At 43.5% G+C, this 15,958-nt stretch overlaps 1 long non-coding RNA gene across 2 annotated transcripts in view; it reads right to left on the bottom strand.

The window, feature by feature from the left end:
- Window positions 1–357: 357 nt before the first annotated feature.
- LOC138782997 (uncharacterized) overlaps window positions 358–15,958 on the bottom strand; it is a 104,320-nt gene continuing 88,719 nt past the window's right edge. Inside the window, exons 4-5 of one of the 2 annotated variants that reach the window (XR_011361610.1) lie at window positions 3,641–3,804; window positions 358–2,420 (exon numbers count right to left, since the gene is read on the bottom strand). This is a non-coding gene — a long non-coding RNA (uncharacterized lncRNA). The remainder of the gene's footprint in view (window positions 2,421–3,640; window positions 3,805–15,958) is intronic. The other variant, XR_011361609.1, reaches the window with a different exon arrangement.

Genomic DNA, 15,958 nt, shown 5'->3' on the forward strand with positions numbered 1-15,958 from the left:
AGTATTGCAATCAAAACCAGGAGTGGATTGAATACACAGAAAGGATCTGTTCACACAATGTTGAAATTGAGTGGATGGCCGCCATTTAATGGCAAATATTTGCTGTTATTTTAGAACAACGGCTGTTATATTGAAATAATGGCCGTTATTTACTGTTATATGGCGGCCATCCACTCAATTTCACCATTGTGTGAACAGATCCTTTCTGTGTTTTTAATCCACTCCTGGTTTTGGTTGCAATACTGACTGAAATATACATAGTGTGAACGCAGCCTAACAAGATTGTTTGGATAAGTTACAAGAAGGTGGAGATTAAAAAAAATAGACAAGAAATGATCCAGAATGAAGTGACTGGAGTGGAGCAGACACGTTTATTTTAGGCCTTTTAGAGGGATTAGCTTGGCAATGTTAGTAAACTTTGTAACCTGAGGTTTGAGGTCACAGGAACTGCCCTGATTTGCCCCTTATCTCGCTGGGTTCTTGTAAATGGGATGCGGACTGGCAGGTGTCCCATGTCACAGGAGACAGGAGATCCGGGAAGTTCATCCCCTCAGTAAGAGGATGAGTTCCTGGACGTGTCGGCTGTCATCTCCACCACCGCTCGCATACACCAGCTAGGCTGAAAGGTTTTCCGAGTGCAGCACCATCAAAGTGCACAGAGCGACCATGTTCTCCTGAACGTTGGTTTATTTTGTCTCCAGTTTCCAACAGTCCTTAAACAGTGGAAGGAAAGTATTTATACAATGCCCCGTGTTTATTTAACATCCAGCCGGAGCGCGTAATATCCCACACACCAAGAGCGCCGAGCGGGGGCTGGCCAGGCCCTCAACTTCTACACCTTGTAGTGCAAAACTTTGCAACCTCTGTTACAAGCTAAGACTAAAGATTCTTTTAGAGTCGGTGATCTTGTTGGTCAGTGCTCACTTAAAGTGCCTCTACAAGGCCCAATAGTGGTCCTGATGTCGCTGGGACATTTGTGCAGGACAAGCTGATTGTTGGGGGTCCAACCACGAGACACCCTCAATACTAAGATGTAATGAACGGAGCGCTAACTGTACTTGCACGGCCACTGTTTCATTTCTTGTCTATGTTGTCACTAAATGTTTCCGAGTATTTCATCAGGTTATCTCAACGGGGAACAAGATCGGATGTTGGGAAAATAGTCCAGCTCTTGGTGGAGAGGAGATAACATGTTGTTGGAATAGTCCAGCTCTTGGTGGTGAGGAGATAACATGTTATTGGAATAGTCCAGCTCTTGGTGGAGAGGAGATAACATGTTATTGGAATAGTCCAGCTCTTGGTGGTGAGGAGGTAAGACTTTGGAGGAATAGTCCAGCTCTTGGTGGTGAGGAGGTAAGACTTTGGAGGAATAGTCCAGCTCTTGGTGGTGAGGACGTCATACTTTGGAGGAATAGTCCAGCTCTTTGTGGTAAGGACGTCATACTTTGGAGGAATAGTCCATCTCTTTAGGGTGAGGAGGTCATACTTTGGAGGAATAGTCCAGCTCTTGGTGTTGAGGAGGTCATACTTTGGAGGAATAGTCCAGCTCTTGGTGGAGAGGTGGTCACACTATGGGGAAATAGTTCAGTTTTTGGTGGAGAGGGGGTCACATGTTGGGGGAATAGTCCAGCTCTTGGTGGAGAGGTCACATGTTGGGGGAATAGTCCAGCTCTTGGTGGAGAGGAGGTCACATGTTGGGGGAATAGTCTAGCTCCTGGTGGAGGGAAGGTCACATGTTGGGGGAATAGTCTAGCTCCTGGTGGAGGGAAGGTCACATGTTGGGGGAATAGTCTAGCTCCTGGTGGAGGGAAGGTCACATGTTGGGGGAATAGTCTAGCTCCTGGTGGAGGGAAGGTCACATGTTGGGGGAATAGATCAGCTCTCGGAGGGGAGGTCACACGTTGGGGGAATAGATCAGCTCTTGGTGGAGAGGGGGTCACACGTTGGGGAAATAATCCAGCTTTTGGTGGAGAAGAGGTCACATGCTGGGGGAATAGTTTAGATCTTGGTGGAAAGAAGGTCACACTTTGAAGGAATAGTCCAGCTCTTGGTGGAGAGGAGGTTACATTTTGTTGAAATAATCCAGCTCTTGGTGGTAAGGAGATCACATGTTGGGGGAATAGTCCAGCTCTTGGTGGAGAGAAGGTGACATGTTGGGGGAATAGTTTAGATCTTGGTGGAGAGAAGGTGACATGTTGGGGGAATAGATCAGCTCTTTGAGAATAGGAGGTCACACATTTGAGGAACATTCCAGCTTTTGGTGATGAGAAGGTCACACTTAAAATAAATAGTCCAGCTCTTGGTGGGGAGGAGGTCACACATTGAAAAAATAGTCCAGCGCTTGGTGAAGAGGAGGTCACACGCTGGAGGAATAGGCCAGCTTTTGGTGGAGGGGAGGTCACATGTGTTACTTTCCTTATCTGTTCAGGAACAATAACAAAGGACATAGTCAATGAACATGCTGCAAAACACAAGTGATCACTACTAGAAAGGATATCGCTTGTTGACACCTCTTGACTAGTGGTCATTGGTGGTGACAGATTGCTGAAGTCCTGGCTGTCCGCACGGGAAATCAAGTATTTTCTAGGTTGCCCAATGTGACATAGGAAACAGTAACACCAACTACTATGTTTCACTGATAATTCCACTGATCTGGAAAAAAAAACATTTAAATCTACCCCTAAAGAGTATCTCTCACTTTGGAGGACCCATCATCCCCTGCTTTACATAGACAAACCACCGATTTTAATAGAAAATGTGTAGATTGACCTCATTACTGAGTCCTGTATGCCAAGCTGTCAAGGCAGGAAGGCGGTAGGGGAGGGAGGAGGCATGCATACTGCAGCTTGGCAATGCCTCCATGACACTTGAGCTCTGAACATGATATAGATTTCACAGGATTCTTTTAGGACTGTTCTGTAACCACCAAGTTATTGTGCTACTTTATGGGGGACATTTATCAAGACTGGCATAGACATGCCTCCCCACCTTGCCCATCTGGTTATCTGGGGATATGGCTTGCATACGCCACAGAAAAGTGGCAATTCTGCCCCTTTTCCATGGCATAAACCAGGGGTGCATCTTGATAAATGCCTTCCCTTGTGTCTGCAACTATCAAGATTCTGTACCACTGAGTGAAATGAAAATCAGTCAAATCTTTTATGGTTCTGTAACCATCAAGCGTCTTATACTGCTCTTTGTGTCTGCAACTATCAATGTATGTGAAAAAGACAGTAAGGTAAGGTCCCTTAAGGCTGTTTTGCAAACACCAAGCCTATTGTGCCTCTCTTTGTATCTGCAACCATCAAGCTTTTGTACCACTGTAACAGAAAAGTATGTAAATTCATGTGAGGTGTGATTTATTCTTCCTCAGGATCCATAGAGAATGTATATAAGTGGAGCAGAGTAACAAGTGTCTGCCCGGGGGCCGCTGCGGTGCATTCCTGTGCATGAGAATAGTAGGAAATAGGTTACAACTGGTTAATCCTGATGGCGGCCTGTACTAACCAGCTGCTCTCTGGAGAAGGAGCCATTGTGCGCCACCACTAAAGAGAGATTTATGAATTGGGCCTGACAAAAAGAACGTCACATAAGACAAGTGAAAGTAGCTCGGCGGCTTCTCCCATCTCACTCCTCTCACCCATTCTAATTCCCCTTTCGCTCTGCATACTTCTCTTTTTCGGCAGACTCCTCCTCTCCGGTAGCCGGCTATTGTGCAAGCTTCTTTGTCTTCACATCTGTCCACCGGCGGCCATAGTGTATGATATCAGATCGCTGGGATATGATACATGGCCCTCCCTCAACCTGCAAGCAAAAAGTCCATTTATTAAAGGAAATGTCCACTTAAAGGGGTTGTCTGGGTTAGAGAATTCATGGTCAGGACTCGCGTTCAGTGGATGGAGCAGAGGACGGGGCACCTTCATACATTACAGCACAGTGATGTCAGTGCATGCCTATGAATTGGTTGTCTCATATTTTATCGAATCGTACTCATCATCCACCAAATCAGGGATGGCCATCATATCACATCCATCATTCAGTATTATCCATCATAACTTACCCATCATCCAGTATTATCCATCAGACCTTACCCATCATTCAGTATCATCCATCAGACCTTACCCATCATTCAGTATCATCCATCATATCACACCCATCATCCAGTATCACCCATCATATCTTACCCATCATCCAGTATCATCCATCATATCTTACCCATCATCTAATATCATCCATCATATCTTACCCATCATCCAATATCATCCATCATATCACACCCATCATCCAGTATCATCCAGTGTTATCCATCATATCTTACCCATCATCCACTATCACCCATCAGGTCTTACCTGTCATCCAGTATCATCATCAACTCTTACCCATCATCCAATATGATTCATCAAATTTTTCCCATGATCTAATATGATTCATCAAATCTTTCCCATCATCCATCAAATCTTACCCATCATCCAACATCATTCAACTGTTACCCATCATCCAATATGATCCATCATACAGTATCTTACTTTTCATCCATACTATCCATATAATCTTTCCTATTATCTGCCATCCTTGATCAACTCTGACCCATCATCCAATATCATTGATCAACTCTTACCCATCATCCAGTTGCATAACTTAAGAGCCAGGAAGTAGACTCATCCCATCACACAGCATGACACAGGGAACCAGGGGAGTTACGTCAATCTTATTCCATCATGAAGGGTGATCAGGTTACGGAGGGGTCTGTATGATGATTCTGTGTATGATCGGCTCTCTGTACGGCTGGAGATCATTTCTGCATATTACTCATCACTTATTGCTGGTAATGACATCTCCCCAGCATCTGCAAGGACCTGATTGTCCGCTCTAATTCTTACAATTATACAGAGATGCCTCATTGCCTTATGTCTGCAATATCACTATGTATGACTCAGCGCATAGATTTTATATATATATATATATATATAATAACAAAAAATCCGCAGCACTCGTGAAAAATAGTATAAGGTTGGTGCACACCGCGTACCCCGATCCAGGCGTACTCCAATATAAGTTCAAAGATGCAGCAGCACTCCGGCAATTCCAAATCAAAGTGAATTTATTAACACACCATGCAAATACAGCGACGTTTCTGACTGCACACCACAGTCTTTTTTCAAGCATAAGTGAACACACTACCATTGCTGGTTTAAATACGTGATACAAATCATGTGACCTCACTCAATTGTGAACAGGTGATATGATTGACATATCGGCATAAATGTCAAAAATAATCTAGGAAGGATATTCTCCTAAAAAGAATAACATCAAATACTGCTATATAATAAAAGTGTCATCAGTGTAATCAGAGTAATCAGTGTAGTATTAAAATAAATATAATCATTATCAATTTTTACACACATAAAGAAATCAGGATTGCTCGCTCACCACTACTATACAACAGCCATGTATTGGTAAGGGATGTGGAACGCACGCCTAAATGGAACGCAACCGTAGTGCGTGTACGTATAGGCTGCGCATGCGCAATAAGCATTGTATTGTGCCCACCCCTATGACGACAGAAACCGGTGGATGGGACTGCACCATAAGACATGAATATATATAACTCAATAGTAATAACAGGTATGACCATAAGCGCACGGTGTCTTCCCGATGCAAAAGTGGTTGATTCCCAAATTCACGGGGGGTGAGATAAAGGCAAAGTAACCTTCGACTAAATCACTCCACTATCTTGGCGGAAGATAGTGGAGTGATTTAGTCGAAGGTTACTTTGCCTTTATCTCACCCCCCGTGAATTTGGGAATCAACCACTTTTGCATCGGGAAGACACCGTGCGCTTATGGTCATACCTGTTATTACTATTGAGTTATATATATTCATGTCTTATGGGGCAGTCCCATCCACCGGTTTCTGTCGTCATAGGGGTGGGCACAATACAATGCTTATTGCGCATGCGCAGCCTATACGTACACGCACTACGGTTGCGTTCCATTTAGGCGTGCGTTCCACATCCCTTACCAATACATGGCTGTTGTATAGTAGTGGTGAGCGAGCAATCCTGATTTCTTTATGTGTGTAAAAATTGATAATGATTATATTTATTTTAATACTACACTGATTACTCTGATTACACTGATGACACTTTTATTATATAGCAGTATTTGATGTTATTCTTTTTAGGAGAATATCCTTCCTAGATTATTTTTGACATTTATGCCGATATGTCAATCATATCACCTGTTCACAATTGAGTGAGGTCACATGATTTGTATCACGTATTTAAACCAGCAATGGTAGTGTGTTCACTTATGCTTGAAAAAAGACTGTGGTGTGCAGTCAGAAACGTCGCTGTATTTGCATGGTGTGTTAATAAATTCACTTTGATTTGGAATTGCCGGAGTGCTGCCGCATCTTTGAACTTATATATATATATATATATATATATATATACTATGAGCAGGATCAAACTATGAGCAGGATCACTCAGCACATAGATTTTATATATATATATATATATATATATATATATATATATATTCACTATGAGCAGGATCACACTACTTACTTATGAGTTTAACTATTTTTGTGCTTTTTCCTCATTCTCTCTCTGTTATTATAGCATTATCTATTGTGTTATATATTGGAGCCGTATGCTTGGCGCTTCTTTCTCTGCTTTTCATCCACCATTCTATAATATTACTATGTATGACATAATAATTCTTGCTCGCCATCTGTTACAGCAGGAACAATGAGCCTGTAAACGTTATAAGATACAGACTACTTTATAGCTTTCACTGTCTTCTCAGCTTTTTTTTTTTTTTTTTTGTTATTAAGAAAAATAACTATGTACACTTGCGATCTTATTGCTCTGCTTATATAACACATTTATATTATATATTTATTCCAGATATAGATACCCAGTGGAGTCCCATTATTAGGACCACTTCCTACTTCCATCGTTGGCTGCTGATGGCAGTCAGGTGTGGTGGGCGACGTGGTGGCATATGAGGTGTGGTGAGTGGTCAGCACACATACCCCTCATTGCTGCTATTATAGCGGGATGATTATCGGCTGGGCCCGCCTCCAGTGCACCGATATCTCCTCCCATCAGTGACATGTCAGGCCAGGGACATCACTGGGCCCAACTCCAGTGCACCGATATCTCCTCCCCTCAATGATGCGTCTGGCCAGGGACAGCACTGGGCCCGCCTCCAGTGCACCCATATCTCCTCCCCTCAGTGATGCGTCAGGCCAGGGACAGCGCTGGGCCCAACTCCAGTGCACCGATATCTCCTCCCCTCAATGATGCGTCTGGCCAGGGACAGCACTGGGCCCGCCTCCAGTGCACCCATATCTCCTCCCCTCAGTGATGCGTCAGGCCAGGGACAGCACTGGGCCCGCCTCCAGTGCACCGATATCTCCTCCCATCAGTGACGTGTCAGGCCAGGGACAGTGCTGGGCCCGCCTCCAGTGCACCGATATCTCCTCCCCTCAGTGATGCATCAGGCCAGGGACAGCGCTGAGCCCGCCTCCAGTGCACCGATATCTCCTCCCTTCAGTGACGCGTCAGGCCAAGGACAGGGCTGGGCCCGCCTCTAGTGCACCAAATCGGACATCTGCCTAACAACAAACCGAAGAAGACCTCAGGAACCGGGTGGTGATTGGAGGAACAGACGGCACCATTACTTTAGCTTTGGCTGTCCAAGAATGATGGGATTTGTAGTTTTGCATTAGCTGGAGGGCTGAAGGTTCCCCATCCCTGCTTTATAAGAACACATTTGTCCTGTCCTTTATTTCTGTATATTTTACCTTCTTTCTGTGCTTTTGAGCAACTCTGCTGCCATTGAGTAAAATTCTGACTATCGAATGCGGTGAACACCCATCCCACCCGCCTCCTTTGTTTACGTCAGTCGATTTCCCCTCGGAGACCTGGACTGACCCGCTCAGCTATTACACAGTGTACTTTCAGCCTCCTCCATAAATAATCATATTTTATATTAAAGTTTTCACTTCTGCTTTTCACTAAACACTCATCCGCCAAACCTTACATTCATTTAGTTTACTTTTTTGTAAATTTATTGGAGTCAACGCGTCTAACACCTGAACCCAGCAGAGTCCTAACTAAAGTTACAAATCTACAACCCCCAACTACAGATACAGTGTGACACAGTTCTCTCTGCTGCCACCTCTGTCCATGTCAGGAACTGTCCAGATTAGCAGCAAATCCCCATAGAAAACCTTTCCTGCTCTGGACAGTTCCTGACATGGACAGAGGTGGCAGCAGAGAACACTGTGTCAGACTGGAAAGAATACCCCACTTCCTGCAAGACATACAGCAGCTGATAAGTACTGGAAGACTTGAGATTTTTTAATAGAAGTAAACTATAAATCTATATAACTTTAAGAAACCGGTTGATTTTAAAAGAACTGATTTTCCCCCTTAACTTAGCACTAAGCCGTTTACTCTGATCATACAGGGAAGGGAGGGGTGGTGGAGGGAGGAGGTGTGCATGCTGCTGCTCAGCCCTGGCCTCTATGACCTTTTGAGCTTAGAAGTAAAACCTGATTTTAAAACTTTGCAGTCAGGTAGTGGACACGTATCATTTCTTTAATCCCCCTTTCAGCTATCTGTCCACGTCTGCACCTCTCAGCATGATGCAGAGCTTATTCCCTTTAATAATAAGGTGCAGAGTTCTATCGCTTTTTTTCTCACACCCCTGCAAATTCTTTACATGTCAGATGCTTGGAGCAGCCCGAAGTTCCAGGAGCTCCACGTACGATGCCGCCAGATGACAATACAGAATGTGCTGCTCCACCATGTGCGGCCTCTCTCAATGACTTTTATCTGTGATACAGTAGTTAGATGGGGGCGGGGGGCTAGGATGGTAGCACAGACCCTCCGGACCATCTGAGCCGTCCCTCATCTTTACTTGATTAGGACTCATAGACACAAATTGCAGATGCATCGGTATTAATGGTTCCCGTCTGGTTTCGGCTCCGGAGATGCGGTGGGCGTGCTCAGGTGACATACAGGTATGCGCCACGTCCATTCCCTCTTGTGAATATTTTTCTCATGCTTCCTGCAGAGGAACATTCTCTCAGATCAAAGGACATTCCTATAGTTTTGACTCTTTTGTTTCCATTTAAAGGGACGGATACATAAATATAGAATAAATCACAGATTCACTTTAATAATATACAGCTCTATATTTTTCTTTTCTGTTTTTGTACTTTTTAATCTATTGTCTTAGAGGCGGTTGCCAAGCTGTGAAGAACGCTTTCAGAAGTTTGCTTTATAGAAGGCACCTGGACATAAGAAAACTAAGTGTAACTTCTACAGGAGAGTATTGTGGGCATGCTCTGTAACATATTTAATTGTCTGTAGACAGAGGGAAGAAGAAGGGGAGCCGAGGCAATTGCCATGGGGGAAGAGGAAGGAACTCTATTATTTTCATAACTCATTACTTGATGACCCTGCATTATTATTTATATGGGAGAGTGTTATGGGCATGCTCTGTAACATAGGAGGAGCAGGAGAAGGTAAAGCTAAACTGCTTCCATTAATCGGTGCTAGTGAAGAATCTTGCATTATTAACCTGGGAGTGTGATGTGGGCATGCTTTGTATCATATGCAGGGAGTGGGTAGAGGGGTGTGGGGTTGAATTATTTTCATTACTTATTCTCAGTGGTGAATCTTATTTTATTAACTTCTATGAAAAAGTGTTTTGGGCATGCTCTCTAATATATACAAGGAAGGGAGGGGGGGGTGATGGTGACTGTTTCCATTACTGGTGGATACTTTGTTATTCATTTCTAAGAGATAGTGTTGTGGTCATGCTCTGTAACATATACAGGGAGGGGGAAGTGGGAGGTGAAGCTGCACAGTTTCCATTACTCATTGTGAATATAATATCCTGCATTTTCTTTCCTCCTTACCCCAGTGAAGTGATTGCTGGATATAATGACTGGATAGTCACTGGGTTTCTATGTAGAGGATGCCCCGTCTGTCTGTACAATTGTATGGCCAATCCCTCAAATGCATCACATTGCGGAGGTGCAAGGTCATCATCTTGTACACATGGCGACACAATTGATACGTTTTATGATCTGCACATTACACATTTCATTACATAACGTCCATACAAACCCGGCAGTGACCTTTGACCTCTACGCGTGACCTTCCACTAAATATAGACGTAACCTCCTCCGATACACAAGGGATCCATGAAGTTGGATGATGGACGTGCTCAACCGTGTAAAAAAGCTTTCAAGAAAATTAAGTTGTGGAGAAAGGAGATGAAAGAGACAGAATCATGGATGGATCCGGAAACAACTGGCCCCTCATCACTGTATACACGCCTGTAACATCAGCATCTATGGGGGTATACAGCGTCCTCCATATACACTGGGGACCAGGATACAGCGCTGGGTACATGACAGCACAGAGAGAGAGAGAGAGAGAGAGAGAGAGAAGACAGACAGACAGACAGACAGATAGATAGATAGATAGATAGATAGATAGATAGATAGATAGATAGGAGACAGATAGATAGATAGATAGATAGATAGATAGATAGATAGATAGGAGATAGATAGATAGATAGATAGATAGATAGATAGATAGATAGATAGATAGGAGATAGATAGATAGATAGATAGATAGATAGGAGATAGATAGATAGATAGATAGATAGATAGGAGATAGATAGATAGATAGATAGATAGATAGATAGATAGATAGGAGATAGATAGATAGATAGGAGACAGATAGATAGATAGATAGATAGATAGATAGATAGATAGATAGATAGATAGATAGGAGATAGATAGATAGGAGATAGATAGATAGATAGATAGATAGATAAATAAGATAGATAGATAGATAGATAGATAGATAGATAGATAGATAGACAGATAGATAGATAGATTTTTGTGTATGGAAGCAAACCCAGAAACACAGGGACAACATACAATCTCTGGGCAGATTTGATCCCAGGGCTCCAGTGTTACAAGGTAATAGCGCCAACCACTGGGCAGCCATACGCGGCTATAATACCCCACCTAAGAAAAGAGTGTAATACGACAACATGACCCATTACAATCCTATTCCTCCTAATCCCTAACACCTCTCAGGCATCTGCCGCACAATGTACCCCCCAAAATCATCCAACCCCCCTGCCCCGGTCTCAGGTTCCCCTGAGCTCACACTGCGCCATTTGTCGGCCTGTTTGTGTTAAGTTCAGATCAAAGCGCAGCATTAAAAGACTCCACATAAAAGTCCCGGGAGGCGCAGGATTCCTGGAAGCAGCGCTTAGTGCCGTAAGCGTGCGAGCGACACAAAGAGTGAGACAGGTGATAGATGTTCCTGTTACCTGCCGGAGGAAACCCGAGACGCCATCATGGCTGAATTAACTACACAAGTGATATAAGTGGCGGCAATGAATGGACGGCTCCTGGGGGGGGGGGGGATAGGCCCGGACCGCCGCTCATCCAATACACAGTATGGGGACAAAACAAAAAAAAAATAACACACAAGACAAAAAGCTAAGAATGGCTTTGATATCCGAGATTAAAGAGTCGGGTTCGGAGTGGAGGAGTTTGTGGATAATGATCCCGGCTTTCATCAGTGAAACCCAAATTACCGACTCCACTCACAACCCTATCATATCCTCTGCGGCGGCGGTGGTGGCGCGGCACAAGTTACTTATTACAGAGCCCTCCATACCGTCATCTAACTTTCAGGGAAATGAGGGAAACCAGATCCTGGCTTTTCAATCTTTTTTTTTTTTTTTACTTTTCGCCTTTTTTTTTTCCCTCTTCTTCTTCTCCTGGGAGGGATCAGCTGTCGGAAACACATGCCTTGCCATAGACAAAAACAGAGAGCGCCATGAAGGCAGTGACCATCTGCTGTAGAACGCTGAGTAATAAGATCTAATGAAATCTTCAGCCCCGGCCCACCAGTCTGACGGTTTTCGACTTGGCCACAGCCGGGAAGTAGGAGCTGCCAAGAGCCAATTTAAAGGAGTGCTGTGTTTTGGAAGAACTCCGTCCAAGAAGAACACAAGCCGAGATTTAGAAACCACAGCTGATTTCCTCTAACCCCCCTCAAGGGCGCATTCCTTGTCTCCAGTCTATTGAACATGTCAATGAGGAAGTAGACAATGCTCGCTCATACTCACCGTATGGTTCCCATTTATATTAGTTGGCATCAGTTCCATCTCTCCAGCAGACTTCACCTACGAGTCACTTTACTTGCTTTCGAGAAGAGAAGAAGGAGGGGGGGGGGGGTTGTTACATATTGGAAAGGGAGAAGCAGTTTTTGGCCGGATGTGGATTCCTGAGAAAGTAACGGAGGAGCGAGGAGATTAAAAGAAACTTGTGAGATAACCATGGCTTGAATCATTTCCTTCTTCTGTGTGGTATTTGTGGGTGAAGAATTCTTGCTTGCATGGAGATACGCAGACATTCCTGGTCCTGTGGGATCCTGCACTGACCATAGTACATGAGGAACATTACAAATTGATGTGGTCACTCACTAAGTATAAATCCTAAGAGAGTCCTAATTGGTTTCATACAGAGAAAGTCAACTGTAAGTGGAATTTTAAGGAGATGAAGTGGCGGGTTATCTCCAATGAGCTTTATTACCATGCTGTAAGGAATTGGTGTAATTCTGTGGTTACTGTATAGAATGAATTGGAATGCCCCGCCCATGAGGAGCCTTTGATATTTCTATACTAGCTCATAAGAACATGCAACTTATAACATAGGTTATCTTCCATGATACTATATCACAAGTGCAACACTGTATACAATCCCAGACCTGTGGGATTCTACAAGGACTATGGTACACGACTTTACAAATTTATGTAATCAATGATTACATAAATTTGTAATGCTCCTAATGCATTATGGTCATTGTAGAATCCCACAGGACTGGGATTGTATACAGTGTTGCACTTGTAATATAGTATGTTATAAGTTGAGTGTTCCGATGAGCTAGAATAAAAATATCAAAGGCTCCTCATGGGCGGGGCATTCCAATTCCTTCTATAAAGGAACCACATAATTACACAAATTCATTCTATAAATATAAATCTTAAGAGATTCTTAATTGGCTTTGTAGAGAGAAAGCCAGACATAAGTGGGATTTCCTATAGATTTAGAGGGATATTCATGCCATCTTCTATACACTCTATTATCATACTACAAAGAATTTATACGACTCTGTGGTTCCAGTATAGAAGGGGAGGTCTGCATTGGATAGTCCCACCCATGAGGAGCACTTTCCACTCCTCTACTACCTCACTGGAACATACAACTTATCACATAGATTATCTTCCATAGTGCAATGTCATCAATGCAACACTATAAACATTCCTGGTCCTTCACTGACCACAGTATACTGAACAGTACAAACTGATGTGGTCACTAAACATTAAGAGGGTCTCTACTGGCTTCATAGAGAGCAAGCTATAAGTGGAATTTAAAGAAGATGAAGCCCCTTGTGGCCATTTCCAATGCATTGTATAAGCATCCTGTAAAGAATAAGTATGACTTTATGGTTGTTGTTTAGAAGGTTAGCTCTGCACCAGGTGATCCCACCCATGAGGATCCCTATCCACTTCTCTACTACCTAATAGGGATGTACAATTTACAATACCACTATTGCAACACTGTATACAATCTTTGTCCTGTGGGAATCTATACTGACCACAGTACATGAGAAACAGTGCAAATTGATGTTGTCACAAATCCTTAGAGAGTCTCAGGTTTTATAGAAAGCGAAAGTAGACCATAAGTAAAATCTCAAAAACTTGATGATGTCACTTTGATAAAAGTCGTTAATACCATCTCCAATGCACTTCATTGGCATCCTATAAAAGATCAGTATGACTTTGTGGTCTCTTTTTGAGAGGGAAGTTTTGCAACAAGTTGCCCCGCCCACGCGGATCCCTATCTACTAGAGATGAAGAAGTTGGATAAAGCCCTAGGGAGTCTGGGAAAACACGGATACAGCCATAGCCTGTAACAATCCTGCAGTCGTGTTACTTTACTCCACTTTAGTTCTCATACCGTTAACCTACAGACAGTAGAACGGGGGCAATTGGAAGAGAATAAAACTAGCCCCACATTTATATAGCTGTAGGTCTAACATTCTGACAGCTCTCTTTCCCGATCCCCCATGCACCTGTACACTCAGCTCAGCGGAGCATGCATGTATTCTGTAAGTGACATGTGCCCTTCTAGTACCATAAACCAGAACATTGTACTGAAACCTCATGCAGCCATTTATTGTTGCAGCTCCGCTATCATACAGTGATGGCAATGCTCTGAGAGGAGACGATGACTTGTGGCTAAGCCGCTGTTGGCAGGAGAAGGGGGGGACGGGGACATCAAATTCATTGTAATTCTTTATAACCCAGTCACAGATCCTTAATTCAACCTCAGTAGGATGCACATTCCTCTACGCTGAGGCACAGTTCAAGCCAGATATAAAAAAAAAATATATAAAAAATTCCTAACGTATCAACAGCAATATCCTAACTGAAGTGGAATTTCCCTTATTAGTCACTCGCAGCGAGCAGATCTGACTAAGAAAGCTGGATGCCGTTACTGTGTTATGGGAGGGGGGCGGCTACGCTTTACTAACATTGGTGTCATAGGGGTTGTCAAGGGCTGCCTGCCATGTGTTCTAGATAGCCAAGCTGCAAGGGGAGGCCTGTGGCTCTCCAGCTAGTGCAAAACTACTATTCCCATCATGCCCGGACAGCCGAAGGCTGTCAGGGCATGGTGGGAGTTGTAGTTTTGCAATGGCTGTCAAGGCAAGATGGGAGTTGTAGTTTTGCAGTGGCTGTTGGGGCATGATGAGAGTTGTTGTTTTGCAATGGCTGTCAGGGTATGAAGGGGTTGTAGTTTTGCAATGACTATCAGGGCACAATAGGAGTTGTAGTTTTGCAGATGCTGTCAGGGCATGATGGGAGTTGTAGTTTTGCAGTGGTTATCAGGGCACAAAGGGAGTTGTTGTTTTGCAATGGCTGTCAGGGCACGATAGGACTTGTAGTTTTGCAGATGCAGTCAGGGCATGATGGGAGTTGTAGTTTTGCAGATGCAGTCAGGGCATGATGGGAGTTGTAGTTTTGCAGATGCAGTCAGGGCATGATGTGAGTTGTAGTTTTGTGGTGGTTATCGGGGCATGATGGTAGTTGTAGCTTTAAATTGACTGTCAGGGCATGAGGGGAGTTGTAGTTTTGCAGTGGTTATCATGGCATGATGGGAGTTGTAGTATTGCATTGGCTGTCAGGGCAAAATGGTAGTTGTAGTTTTGCAACAGCTGTCAATGTGACACCTGTTTAATGCGTTGGATCCTCCAGACAGTATCCTGAATTCTGTAATAGGGTATCTAAAATCAGGTTTTCTAACGCAGACAATCCTTTAAAGTATTATGTACAAGCAAATCCCTATTAACCCGGTACCAGTCACTGGGTTAGGCCTAGTAAAGCCGGATTACAGGGCACAATTACATAGGCATGTCTGACCCCAAGGATCTTTAAGGGTGCGTTCACACCTACAGGATCTGCAGCAGATTTGATGCTGTGTTCAGTTATTTAAATGAAATCTGCTGCAGAAAATCAGCTGCAGATCCTGTAGGTGTGAACACAACATAAAGAAGAATTAGTAAAACTGGACAGAGAATACTCTCTCAGGACCAGGATACATTGTATCATTTAGTGACCTCAATTATTGACCATAAGGCTGCGTTCACACTTTCCCACCATGGATGTTACTTGAGTTTTGTGTTATTCAGACTTTTCTGTGGATTCATTGCAGATTTCACCCCCATACACTGAAGGGTATAAGTCTGCGGCATAAATTTACAGCATGCCAAAAAAAGATTCGGAAATCATGGGAGGGAAGGACCAGACATATTGGATTTCAACTGCCCAATCCTTTTGTT

Source organism: Dendropsophus ebraccatus, chromosome 2 (genome assembly GCF_027789765.1).
Source record: "Dendropsophus ebraccatus isolate aDenEbr1 chromosome 2, aDenEbr1.pat, whole genome shotgun sequence".
NCBI lineage: Eukaryota > Metazoa > Chordata > Amphibia > Anura > Hylidae > Dendropsophus > Dendropsophus ebraccatus.